Source organism: Papio anubis, chromosome 2, assembly GCF_008728515.1.
Source record: "Papio anubis isolate 15944 chromosome 2, Panubis1.0, whole genome shotgun sequence".
Taxonomy (NCBI): Eukaryota; Metazoa; Chordata; class Mammalia; order Primates; family Cercopithecidae; genus Papio; species Papio anubis.
In genome coordinates, this window is record NC_044977.1 from 133,494,971 (window position 1) to 133,508,847 (window position 13,877).

Here is a 13,877-nt window from a genome sequence, read left to right on the forward strand (position 1 = left end):
AGGTTGCTGTTAAAAAGAAGGATAATGTAGATGAGGATAAAAAATAAACTATAGAAACGTTATTATGATGGAGGATATTTAAACACAAAAGTCTTAAAAGTGATTCTAAAAGTTTTAATGAATTTGAAAAAATAGAGAGGCAACATCCAAGACATTGATAGAAGGATCTTACAACAAACGGTATAAAATCTGTCCTCTTTAGTGGTCTGTCTCTTGGGTTGTCCCTGTCATGACTTCATCAATATTTGTGCAACTCCTTTTGCCCTGTGCTGAAAGCAGACTTAATTCAATTATAGGTCTCAAAACTGATAAAATGGTCCTGAAGTGGAAAATGGGAAGAGATTATTGGCAAATGAATAAAGATTTGTATCGAACTAACACACAGGAGTACAGCAGGTCCTTTTTAAATCATTCCCTGTCTTAAATCTTCTGGGAACCATGAGTTTCCCTTCCCCTCATGCAGCACATCGATTTCTGAATTAGACTGCAATATTAAATAATTAATATACTTGCCATGATTGATGTTCTGCATTAGTTGAATATTAGGTTATCAATCAAAATCCACTTGGTTTAATGTAATAATATTGAAAAAGTGTCACAGGCTGTTCATCCAATTTGTAGTTGAGGCAGCACAGATAGTAATGTTGGCATAACACCAGGCTCTAAAGCAGGAAATGCAGTGGCTCAACATGTATGAAGCAGACATTTTAAAACTAACTGGGAAAAGGCTGAGGTTGCCCTAAATAAACCAGGTAGCACCTGATAGTTTCAATCTTAGGCATGAGAAGATGCCATTTATCAATCATGCCATGGCGGGCAAGAAAAAAATTTAAACTAGGTATTACTTTCCCTTTGTTACAAACAAATTTCATTATTTTTCCAAAAGAAATATACTCTAAGTCTAAAATCTACTGCTACAATAAAGCTTATGTCCTCTTAAGAAATTTGTAGACAAAAAACTAAGATTTTTTTTAGACCTAGTCTTACTAGAAAGTCATTGACTTTTCTTTCCTTTTCTTAAAACAGAAAAACAATACCCATCATACCAAGTGAACATTCAGATTTTTAGTAGTCTATAGCAATCAGGTTAAGGAGCCATACTTAATAATGATATTTATTTTGAAAAAATACTATTCTTTCTGATGATGGCAATTTCCTTTACTATTAATATTTTGCATCTACATTTGTCAAAATATAAGCTTAGGAAAATAACTTAAATTACTTGATTTTCCCAGTCAAGTAATGACAATTTTTCTCATCATTCCCTATTATCTCAATCCGAAATCTATTATAGATTTAGTTATAAAAGTGATTACTTTAAAACAAATTTAAGAAACAAAAGATATCTACAAGAAAAGTGACTTTTTTGGGGGGATGAGTAGAAATTTAACAAAATAAATATAAACCAAAACCATTTCACAGAGCAAGCCAAAATTCCAGTGAGGGTTTAGTTATAAAATACTCATAAACCATAAATCACATAACTAATTGAAGTAGCATTAAAGTATCATTCCACTGAATAAGTCCTTAGTAAATAAAAGATTAAATATAATTATAATCAGTAATATATGTGTTATCCCATGTAAAAATGCGTATATATACAGTAATTATGAAAAGTGGAGTTAACTATTAAAAATAATAAATTTTTTAAAGAGACATTCTGTCAGCCAGGCTGGAATCCAATAGAAACATCTAGTTAGACCCTAACTCCTGGGCCCAAGTGGCCCTCCATCCTCAGGCTCCTAAGTAGCTATGACCGCAGGCATGTGCCACCACACTCAGCTAGTTTTTTTCTTATTTTTTGTAGAGATAGGTAGGGTCTCGCTATGTTGTCCAAGCTGGTTTTGAACTTCTAGCCTCAAGTGGTCCTCCCACCTCAGCCACCCAAAGAACTGGAATTACAGGTGTGAGCCACCATACCTGGCTGAAATAAAAAGGTACAGTAGATTTTTTTGTCATCAACTAAACATATTATTTAGTTTTAAAAGACTAGTATGCTGCAGTTTTCTATGGATATAAGAGCTAAGATCATGGTTAGTTTTGTATTTTTTCTTTCATAAAGCAAAATCTACAGGAGTTGGATTTTTAGATGATGTCACTGAAGGCTTATAAAAGCCTGACTACACACATTATTAAAAATCTACATTTTCCATCTCAAACAATAATGAAAGCATTTTTACATGTATTAAATTCTGTTATGTATCAAATGTCACTGATGAATAAAAAGTTTGGTAAAATATAAATCTAAGAAAAAGCTGAGTTCTAATTTCAGCTCTACTATTTACTCATGGTCTTTGTTCAGTTATATATTTCTCAAATTTTTCTCACCTTACATTCAAAATCACAAATTAATAAGATAATCAGCATATAATATAGAAGTCACTCAGTAAATACTGGTTCAATATAACAGCCTAATAATGGACCAAATGACTATACTCCACTTCCAAAACAAAAAAAATCTTTATATAAGTTTCAGCTTTTTTAATTTCCTTGAAATCCATTTCAACTGTAATACCCATAAATGAAAGTCAGTCTCATTTTCAAATATCAAATCTTGGATGGATGGATGGATGGATGGATAGACAGATAGATAAATTTTGGCTAGCATCCAATAGAACACTACAGATATCCTGATACAAGCACATTCTTATGTTCTATTTGCAAGAAGGTACAGTGTGTTGGGAAAAGCAAGCAAAAATAATTTCTATTTTTGTATTTTAACCCAATTTTTAAAAATGCTTAATGTCAGTACTCTGATCCACAAAGATCTTCCTGAAATTCTCAGTTTCTGCTTCGCAGGTTTGGTTAGAATTCTTAAATTCTAACTTTTCTCTTGAAGTGAGCACTTTTCTCTTGATTGGCGAACACCTTGCAAATTAGCGGCTCTAAATGAATATTCTTATGTTACTATGGTTCAGAATGATGATTTTCAGATGTTTACATTTTACAAGCAGTTTTTGATCTATTATTGGTAATAAAAAAAGCTCTAGAACCTATAAATCATTTGCACAGATAAGTCTACCATAGTAACAAAATTTAAGTGTTTTGTTTTCTTTTTAAGATCCTTTAGTTTTATAGACAAATGTTAGTGAGCATCCACTATGTCAGGACAAGTTTAAATTAAATATGTTAAACAGCAAAGAACTTATGATACACACTTGGCTTATTCCAGTGGGAAGCTGGACACTTACGCTGGTATGGATCAGTTTTGCAACTTAAAACCAGTCAAATAAACAGAGTTCATAGAAAGGGTCTACAGGGGAAAGAGAAGAGATTTCAGTATTTCTGAAGTCATGCTCTAGATAACAGTTGCAAACAAAGGAAAACTAAAAATTTGTCATCAGTAGAGCTGATGTAAAAGAACCAATAAAAGAGATCTTTTAGACACAAGATAAATTATAGCAGAAACAAACTTGAAATGTCAAGGTGAAGGAAGTACAACAGAAATGTTATTTCCTAAGCTCCCTTAGCTCCACCATAAATTCTGAGGGGATAATAAAAACAATGACAACATAAACATCATCAACGGAAAAAAAGCAAGAAGAAATATGGCGTCTATGCCTCAGATGCTAAAAACTGTGTTGTCAAACCAAGGCTAGTACAGTCAGTCCTCCCTATCTGTGAATCCACAACAATGAAGTCAACCAACCGCAGATCAAAAATATTCGGGGTCGGGGGGGAATGTGTACCTGTAGTGAACATGCACAGATTTTTATTCTTGACATTACTCCCTAAACAATACAGTATAACAACCACTCACATAACATTTAAGTTGTACTAGGTATTATAAGTAATCTAGATAAAAAACATAAATTATAGACAAATACTATGCCATTTCATTTCAGGGACTTAAGAATCCATAGACTTTGGTATGTGCAGTAGGCCCTGGAATCAATATCCCACAGATACTGAGGGAAGATGGTATATAAAATAGTTAACGTCCTGGCCGGGCGTGGTGGCTCAAGCCTGTAATCCCAGCACTCTGGGAGGCCGAGACGGGCGGATCACGAGGTCAGGAGATCGAGACCATCCTGGCTAACATGGTGAAACTCCGTCTCTACTAAAAAATACAAAAAAACTAGCCGGGCGAGGTGGCGGGCGCCTGTAGTCCCAGCTACTCGGGAGGCTGAGGCAGGAGAATGGCGTAAACCCGGGAGGCGGAGCTTGCAGTGAGCTGAGATCCGGCCACTGCACTGAGCCTGGGCGGCAAAGCGAGACTCCGTCTCAAAAAAAAAAAAAAAAAAAAAAAAAAGTTAACGTCCAATCCAGGCAGTGAAAGGGCATGTGATACATGCTACCTATCTCGTATTTCTCACATGCAGGACAAACACTCATCATCAATGACAACTCTCTTTCCAACTGAGGTCAGGTCCAACTCAACACATTTTACTAAGGAGTCAAGGCCAGTTGTCTGGAGTTAGCAGGTGAGATGCAAGCTATTCACCATCACCCCCCACTTCAACCCATGCTTTTGACCTTGTTCAAGGAAAGTTCATAAAAAGGAAAAATGACCAGATGTGTTAGAGTGGTTGGAAAAGATTTCAAAGAGAAGGGTAATTTTAGCTAGATCCTGAAGGATTCATTGTATTTGGGTAGACTGAGTACATAGAAGAGAGGAGGCAGGAAGAGAGAGCTCAAAGGTCCAGCATGACCTGGCAGAATTCAAGTATGAAGAGTGATCTGCCCAGAGAAGATGTACTAAAAGGTCATACAACTTTAATTAATTAAAAATAAGTTTTATAATGTAAGTTTTTAGGTCTATCACATACAGTTGTGCGTGTTGTTCATTATGAAAAGACAAAAAATTCAAGGGGGCAAGTGGAAGCTAAAAGCTATATGCCCTGGCCAAACAGTATATCCTGGTATGCATCCACAGGAAAAAGACATCTTGTATAATATGCACAAAGGTGCCACATGGGCTACAAGTGACCCAGCAAATAATAAATGCTTATTGTAGAAAAATTCAAAATCACATCTGGTTCTAATGAAGAAAAAATAAGTTATCTGAAATTCTACTAGCCAAAGATAATAGCTTCAATATGTCCTTGTTTTTTCCTCCAGACATTCTTATGAATACGCACAAATACAATTATTTTTCTTATAAAAATGGGACCATGGTTGATTTGTTATATAGCTTAAATGTTTTCACTATTTTATACTGTAAATAGCTTCTGGGTGTTAATAATATACTTGCATATAATATTTTAATGTTTGTGTACTATTCTGCATACAGATGTACAATAAGTTAACTTACCCCTTATTTTCAGACATTTAGGTTCTTTCTGATTTATCCTTATAAATAAAACTGGAGTATAAGAAAAGAATAATCTTTAGATTTAAAAATCATTGATGATTTTATACAATGTTTATTTCACTTGCAGAACTGGGGTTAAATAATTTTTATAAGGGGAAATAAACCTAGTATATTTCATCTCCACTATTTAATCATAAATAAATTCATGCATTCTAGTACTTCAATATAAGTACAAATATTTAAATATCAATTAAATTCACATTACAATTATAAATAATCTAAATTTAAATGTAATTTTAAAATACAATTTCTACTTCCAAAAATTCTGCTATAAAATTATGTCCCAATAATTTCATAAAAGCAATATATTCCCATATGTAACACAGTCAACAATCCCAAATAGAAGGTAATAAATATATCCTATTACGTCTTTAGCTGTTAAAACTGAGGGAAAAGGCTAGGCACAGTGGCTCATGCCTGTAATCTCAGCACTTTGGGAGGTTGAGACGGGTGGATCATGAGGTCAGGAGATAGAGATCATCTTGGCTAACACAGTGAAACCCCGTATCAACTAAAAATACAAAAAATTAGCTGGGTGTGGTGGCACATGCCTGTAGTCCCAGCTACTCCGGGTACTGAGGCAGGAGAATCGCTTGAACCCAGGAGGCGGAGGCTGCAGTGAGCTGAGATCGTGCCACTGCACTCCAGCCTGGGTGACAGAGCGAGACTCCATTTGGGCGGAGAAAAAAAAATTGAGGGAAAAGTGCAACATGTGGATATTTTTCCTGAAAACAGCAAAGTTTGAATAACTCAGACATTGATTATCCAAGTCTTCAATTATTAAAGTCTTTTGATGATTTTCTCTTCCTTCTGTTGTTGTTCTGTTTAACTTCTGTTCTCCTATTTAACTCAACAGGAAACTGAAAACTAAGGTATAATTTTAATCAAGTAAGCATTTAATAGTGCTAGGAAATAATAATGAAGTCTTTCCTTGTTTAATGAATCAAACTCCTCAGCCTACAATTCAAGATTCTTGCTCAAGTCAAATGATTTGCCATTTCCTAAAGACCTCTTTGCACTTCCCAGCACTTAAATTTTCGTAGTATTTGTCTAAGTGAACTGACCTTCTCAGAGATTCCACCTGTGAGGAAATACTGAACAGAGTTTGTCAGGCGCTGTACCAAGCGCTTTACATAATCCGCTCACTTAACACTTATGATTTTATCATAAAGAGATGTAATTATTATACCTATTTCATAGATGAGATAAATGAGCTCAGAGAGATTAAACAGATCACACTACACCGCTCAGGCTCAGCTAGAAAATTGAATTCAATTCCCAAACTTTAGTCAAGGGAGAATTTATTACTGTCAATTCTAAAAAACAATAACCTCAAGAATAAAACAAGATTTTACAATATTCCTTTACTCCTTAATTGGAAACATGATTAGGAAGGAGGCAGCAAAGTGATGAGGATTCAAGTAACAATAAACACTAACCCTGATTGATAGGCTACTATATGCCAGGCGCTGAACCTGGTCATTTACACTTGCATTCTCATTAAATTCTTACAATATTCACAAAACAAATACTGTATAAATAGCTAACATATTTATACAGTTAGGAAAATTTTATAGTGTACAGTAAAGATCCATAAAATAAAAGGAAATGCCATTTTTCACCTAGCAAACAAGCAAAGGTGAAAAGAAATGATAATGTTTCCACTGTTGACAAAGGTGCTGAGAATCAGGTATCCTCATGCACTGCCAGTGGAAGCAGAAAACAACACAGGTTTTCTGGAGGGCAATTGGGAGAATGTACCAACATTCTCAATAATACACACAAAGCCTTTGCCTCACAGTCTACTTCTCTAAGTTTATCCCAATGATACATTCACAAAATATTAATCACTCCATTGTATTTAATACAAAAAACCCCTAAGAACTAAATGCCCAATAATGGCAAACTGTCAAATAAAATATAATAACCACACAACAGAAAACGATTAAATGTGACGTAGTTATATATTTTCACAAAATGGTCTTGTGCTATAGTAAGTATTTTTTTTTTTTTTATAAAGCATGTTACAAAATGTAAGAGGGTAGGTTTTATACATCCATGTGTACAGTGTGGTACATGTGTGTTTATCTAAAAAGATATAAACCAGAAAGTAAACAGTATTTGACAGTGGAATTATGAGTGCTTTTTTGTTCATTCTAATTGTTTATATGTTTTCTAAAGTGTCTTCCATGAAAAAAAAAAATTAGTCCAATTTTTAAAATATTTTTTAAAAAATCCTCACAGCAGTTTTATTGAGTAGTGTATTATTCTGGGTCTACATTCAGCTCACATTTTTCCTGTTATCTATAATCATAAATTATTTATGCACATACCTTTTACCTCTAGTGTTCACTTTGAAAACCTTGTCTACATTTTTGTTCACCCTTATACCATCTACATAATTTAATTTTGGTATGTGATTATCTAAGCTATAGATTAATTCAATTTAGAGATGGAGAATGTGAAATAGAGATAAGGAACACAGTTATGTTCGCAATGCACGAGACAAACAGAAATAGTGAACTCCTCAATAATGTATCCCCACTTTGTCTATGTAGTTTTGGCTCCTATCACTAACCACCAAAAGTCCTCCAATACCTTCTCCCTAACATCAATGTCTTCATATCCCAAGTCTATGTCATTGTCCGCTTTATAATCTACCTTACCTGACTAACAATTTTCTGCCAATATGTAACTCTTCTCAAACCAGTTCATTATCACCTCCATAATTTTGCTCATCCATTTATCTACCTAAAACAATATTCTCTTCCTCTCAAAATCTACAAATTCTTATATTTATTGTACAAGAACCAATTAAACTCTCACCATGACTATGTTCATAATAATTTCTTAATCTCTAAACTTACAGTCCTTTCTGACATTTAATGGGTAAGCGCTAGGATCTTTGCAAATGTCCCAAGTTGAAAATGCAATAATGCATGTAAAGTGCCCAGCACACTGCATTTAGCAAATATTACTAATTATTGTCAACATCATCATTACTACACAGACCTTTGATGAGGATTGTCCAATACATTAACATGAGAAGAAAACAAAACCACTGTGAGATACGGTGCTGACCAGGTAGCAGGCTTTATTCATTGGCTAAGTTACATGACTTCTTCACAGCATTCTCGCAGAACACAGACTTTAGGTCATGCCACACAAAAATTACAAATTGTCACAAACAACAGGCCACATCACTTTGACTAGACAGAATATTAAATCTGTGGATATCAAGGTCAAATGTACTTCCCTTATAGAAAACTCCCAATAGTCTGGCACTTAATTATCAGTAATTATTTTATGTGGCTTCTATGTATACATTCGTTTCCCAAGTTAATTACTTGCTTAGGTAAACCTGCTTTGTTACCACATGAAGCTCTTTGATAAGCATAGACAGGGCCGGGGGTGGGGAGGTGGGTATGGTTGAGTCATTGGCTGCATCTCCCTCCAGAAAACTGCAAAGCACTGGCTGTTTACCATGTATGTGTAGCAGTATGAGGAGGGCAGCTTTCTGCCATGAGGCCTGCCAGGCAAAACCCTGTAACTGCCAATGGTTATGTCTGATTGGTCACACATAGAATTTTGGCCTGGAACCAGTTTCCTCAGTTACCATGTTACTCATAGGCTTCCCTTCAGTTTGACTTTTTGAAAGAGAGAACTATACACATACTCTATCTCCCATTTCCTACCTCCCACCACATCCAAAAATTACTCTTGGCTAAAGTCATCAGTGGTTCCCCCATGTTACCAAATCCAAAGTCTACTTTATCATCTTTCTCTTTATACAATTCTTAGAACCATCTGATACTGTCTAACATTCATATTCATGTTGATAAGCCCATGCTGAACTCATGTTCAATACTTCACAGCCTTTCCTCACTTGTCTTTTATATTATATCATTCAGGTTTTCTACATTTTCTGAAAAAAATGGCTCTTCAATTCTCTTGTAATTTCATGCTCTTCTCTCTAGCCACCAAAGGTAAGAGCTCCCCAAGGACCAGTCCTGGGCCCTGGTCTTGTGCTATACTTTCTTCTTAATCCATCTCACCCTCACACACAGCATTAACAGCAACCTATATGTACATGTGGGAAAAATGCATATCATTCATAAGCTCCAGATTCATTTATCCTGTTGTCTATTTGACATCTCTATTTGGGTATCTAATAAAACAAAAACAAAAACAAACAAAAAAGCTTATGCTCAATAGATCCAAAACTAAATTCTTGAGTTCTTCCTTCAAAACTGATCCTTTTCAGTATTTCCTATTTCAGAAAAGGATTATATCATTCATCCTTTTGCTCAAGCCAAAAACCTGGGAATCAACCACTTCACTTTCTTCTCTTTCCCCCTACAAATACAATCTATCAGTTAGGCCTATTGATTCTACCTCTTAAGTAATCACAAAAACTATCTATATTTGTATCAACTGCCATCATCCTAATTCAATTGCCATGACCTCCAACCTAGTCTTTCTTAATTCTGTCATAGCTGTTTTCCCCACTTCCACTGTTGTTTCACTCTCATCCACCTATCCCAAAACAGCCAGTCTAATCTTTTAAAAATGAATCACTTCAGGCCAGGTGCAGGGGCTCACGCCTGTAATCTCAGCACTTTGGGAGGCCAAGGTGGGTGGATTGCCTGAGCTCAGGAGTTCGCGAACAGCCTGGGCAAAAGGGTGAAACCCTGGCTCTACTAAAATACAAAAAATTGGCAGGGCATGGTGGCATGTACCTGTAGCCCCAGCTACTCAGGAGGTTGAGGCAGAATTGCTTGAATCTGGGATGCAGAGGTTGCAGTGAGCCGAGATCATGCCACTGCACTCCAGCCTGGGCAACAGAGCAAGATTCCGTCCCCCCAAAAAAAAGAATCACTTCATTCTCGAGCTCAAAACCCTTCAATTCCTTTTCACCAGAGCTATCATGATTTGCCCCCCACCACACACACACATAAACATTATTTATTCATTCAACAACTATTACTGAGCACTATCTCTGGGCCAGATTCTGTGATAGGTATTATGGAAACAATTATGAACAACATAGACTAGGTCATGTGGAGCTTAAAGACAGGTATAAAAACCATCGCACAAATATATAATTAGTACCTAATCATTAGTTACTAATAGTTTAATTAATTAATAAACATGTGATATGAAAAATATATCAGAAGTTAATACAGGGACCTATCAGATAGAATGAAAGGAAAATAAGAACTGGTTTAGAAGGTCAAGGAATTATTTCCTCATTTTATTCCACTGTTATGCTCGCTCACTACAGCCTTCTTCTTGGGTGTACTTGTTATGCTTTTTAAGCTACCCAGAATCTGAATACCATTCCTAATTTGGTGAGCTTTGAATCAAAGTATTCCAAATATAGGATGACATGAATTATACTAGGAAATTTGAATAGTTAATTAAAGACAAGAATAAAAAGATTATTCTAGGTGATAGTGGCAACAGAGCTAAGTCCAGTGGCAGCAATGTCAGAGGCAGTGGTGGTGGCAGTGCCTGCATACTACCTATACTCATACCATGGTATACACAGCAGCAACACCAGCTGATCAGTCTTCTTTTCCTGTCAATTTTGACAGTCTGGTTTTCCAGAGTTCCCACTGATTACAATAAGCTACAAAATAGTTCCACATAATCTATGTTTATTTATTTACTTGCAATCTTTCCTAATAGAATCTAAGCTCAATAAGCACAACCTACATCTAGGAAGGAGGAAATGGCATGGGGGAAATCCTAGAGGCTTGAAATACCACTGTATATAAGAAAGACTTTTGTTTTTTTCCAGTTCACATAAAGTGGCAGTACAAATGAAGATTCTTCTAGGAATTACTTCCTCATAATAAATGGTTTTATATCTGCCTGCATAAAATAAAAAACCTATATTCAATTCATGGATAGTTTTCACCAAATTTTTATTAGTAATACTTAAAGGCCAATGGAGAATTTAAAAGTATGCCAGCTTATTCTATTAAGCTGAAAGTACAAATCAGGGATCAGCAAACTATGGCCTATAGGCCAAATCCAGCCTGTTTCCTGTTTTCGTATAGCACATGAGTTAAAATCGTTTTTACATTCTTAAATGTCTGGGAAAAAAATCAAAATAATAATATTTTGTGACACATGAAAATTACTGAAATTGATATTTTAGTGTCAATATATAAAGTTTTGTTGGGACACAGCCACACTCATTCTTTTATGTATTTCTATGGATGCTTTAATGCTATTAACAATAGCTAAGGAGTTGCAACAGAAATCATGCATGGCACTCTCATTAGTTTGCACTGCTGCTCAGGGCACAAAAAAATCACAGTAACAGCATAACTAAATGGAGTTTCAAGGGCCTTACAAACTGCTGTGATGTGACATTTAATTTTTAGTACCAGTGTATAACAATCATATCAAAATCAGAAAAGAATAGAAAAGGAGCCTTCAAATGTCCTTTTTAAGGCACAGTGAAGTGTGGACTATTTTATCAAATTAAATGGCAATTTATTGTGCTTATTATACAATGGCACTAGAGTTGTGCTGGAAAAATAGCATATATGTTGATTTTTAAAAATAGTATATACTTGACTGAACTCTTTACAGTATTTCCAACTCACAGGAAAGCAACAGTATAAAAAAATAGAATATTTAAAATGGAATATCTCATCACAGCAGAATTTCTTCACAAAAATAAAAAAATAAAAATGAGTTTCTGAGTGGTGCATTTGTCAACCAATCAATGAAAGCCATTTACCAAAGATGACTTAATTAGTGTTCTACTGCAGTCAAAGACATGTGTCCAGAGAAAATAAACTTGCTTAAAACTATTAGACTTTCAGCAAGAACAGTTGTTCAAACTGTTGAAGACACAGGGAGTATCATCAATATGTCCAATGAAGAGATAAGGCAAATGAGTTGAAGTGGTTTTGCTTGGCTCTTCGTGAGCCAACAGACGTCAGAGATACTGCTCAGTTGTTTATTTGAGGAGTCAATGCTGAATGTGAAATGACTTAAGAATTAGCCTCCATGAAAATTATGCATAGAACATGAGAATATTTTCAACAAAATTGAGAAAACACTCATTCAGTACAACCTGATGTGGAATCTGCTAAGATGTGTTACATATCATGGTAGTTAACAATAGAGAGCCGAAAGAGGCTTAGTTGGACAAATCTACAAAGCTTGTGAAAATGTAAATCTGTGAAAATTTAAAGCCTACAGTTATTCACTGTATTATTCATCAACAAATACTTTGTAAAAATATCTGAATGCAAAATGTGGTATTCAACCAGAAGTGTCAACAATGAATCTCACTTGCTCTTGTGGACTTGTCCATTGTTGGTTGTATGATTTTTTTGACAGATACAGACGCTGAATATCCTGATTACTCCAACATATGGCAGCAGTTTGATGTCTTAACAGTGGTAGAGTCTAATTGTGATGTTTCACATAAGGGATCAATACTGAAATTTTCTGACTGAGAAGAACCCCCTCAACCACTTTTATCCTAAACCACTTTTAGCTTCAGCAGCAGACATAAAAAAATGCATGTTGTACACATGTACCCTAGAACATAAAGTATAATAAAATAAAATAAAATAAAATAAAATAAAATAAAATAAAATAAAAATGTTCCTTAGCTGGGCACAGGGGCTCATGCCTATAATCCCAACTACTAGGTGGAAGCTGAGTGAGAGGATTGCTTCAGTCCAAGAGTTCCAAAGGCTGCAGTGAGCCATGACCCTGCCACAGCACATAAGCCTGGCCACAGAGTGAGACCCTGTCTCTAAAACAAAAATAAATAAATAAATAAAAATAAATTTTAATGAGCTCAACCTAAAATTACAAGGCAAAATGGTGCCTATATGCAAAATTCATACCACAGTAAAGCCATTTCAGTAATAACTGATGTTGCTTGAATCACAAAGTAATATCAAACTGCTTTATATACTTCCCATGCTGTCAAAATTAAAAGAAGATATTCATTCCGACACACATTTCAAGGAGTGTTTTTTGACCTCACATTACAGTTCCAGCAGTATTCTTCTGCCCTTAATGCAAGTGCAAAGAAAATTTCCATATTCACAAATCCACTTAACTGCACAACTGAGGAGCTTCTACTTTAATTGGAAGTGATTAATCTGCAATATAATAACTAAAAGACAAAAATCAAGAAAAGAATCTAACGGAATTTTATAAATGCCTTTTAAGCAATGAACATGATCACAGATTGCAACCAAATTTGGCAATACCTATCTGTGTGAAGACATTTTCAAAGATGAAATGTTTAAAATCTCATTACAGATTAGCATTAAAAGATAAATGTTTGTAATCAATTCTGATAACAAGGAACATTAATTTAGAACCCTAATCAAGTAAAGTGCTAAGTCCCCAAAAGGAATTCCATTTTAAAATTTATGCATTTTAATTACAAAAAAATTGTGCTAAATAATTATTATTACACTTTGAATTTTGTCCAAAAACTGTGGACATTTATTTTTTCTCATTATAGATTTATGTTTACAGGATACCTTCAATTTTGCCTCTTAGCCCACAAAGC

General features: G+C 34.9%; 1 protein-coding gene across 1 annotated transcript in view; it reads right to left on the bottom strand.

Moving 5' to 3' along the window:
- The window catches only part of RSRC1 (arginine and serine rich coiled-coil 1), a 445,722-nt gene that overhangs the window by 235,440 nt on the left and 196,405 nt on the right, over positions 1-13,877 (bottom strand). The gene's annotated exons all lie outside the window — the stretch shown is intronic.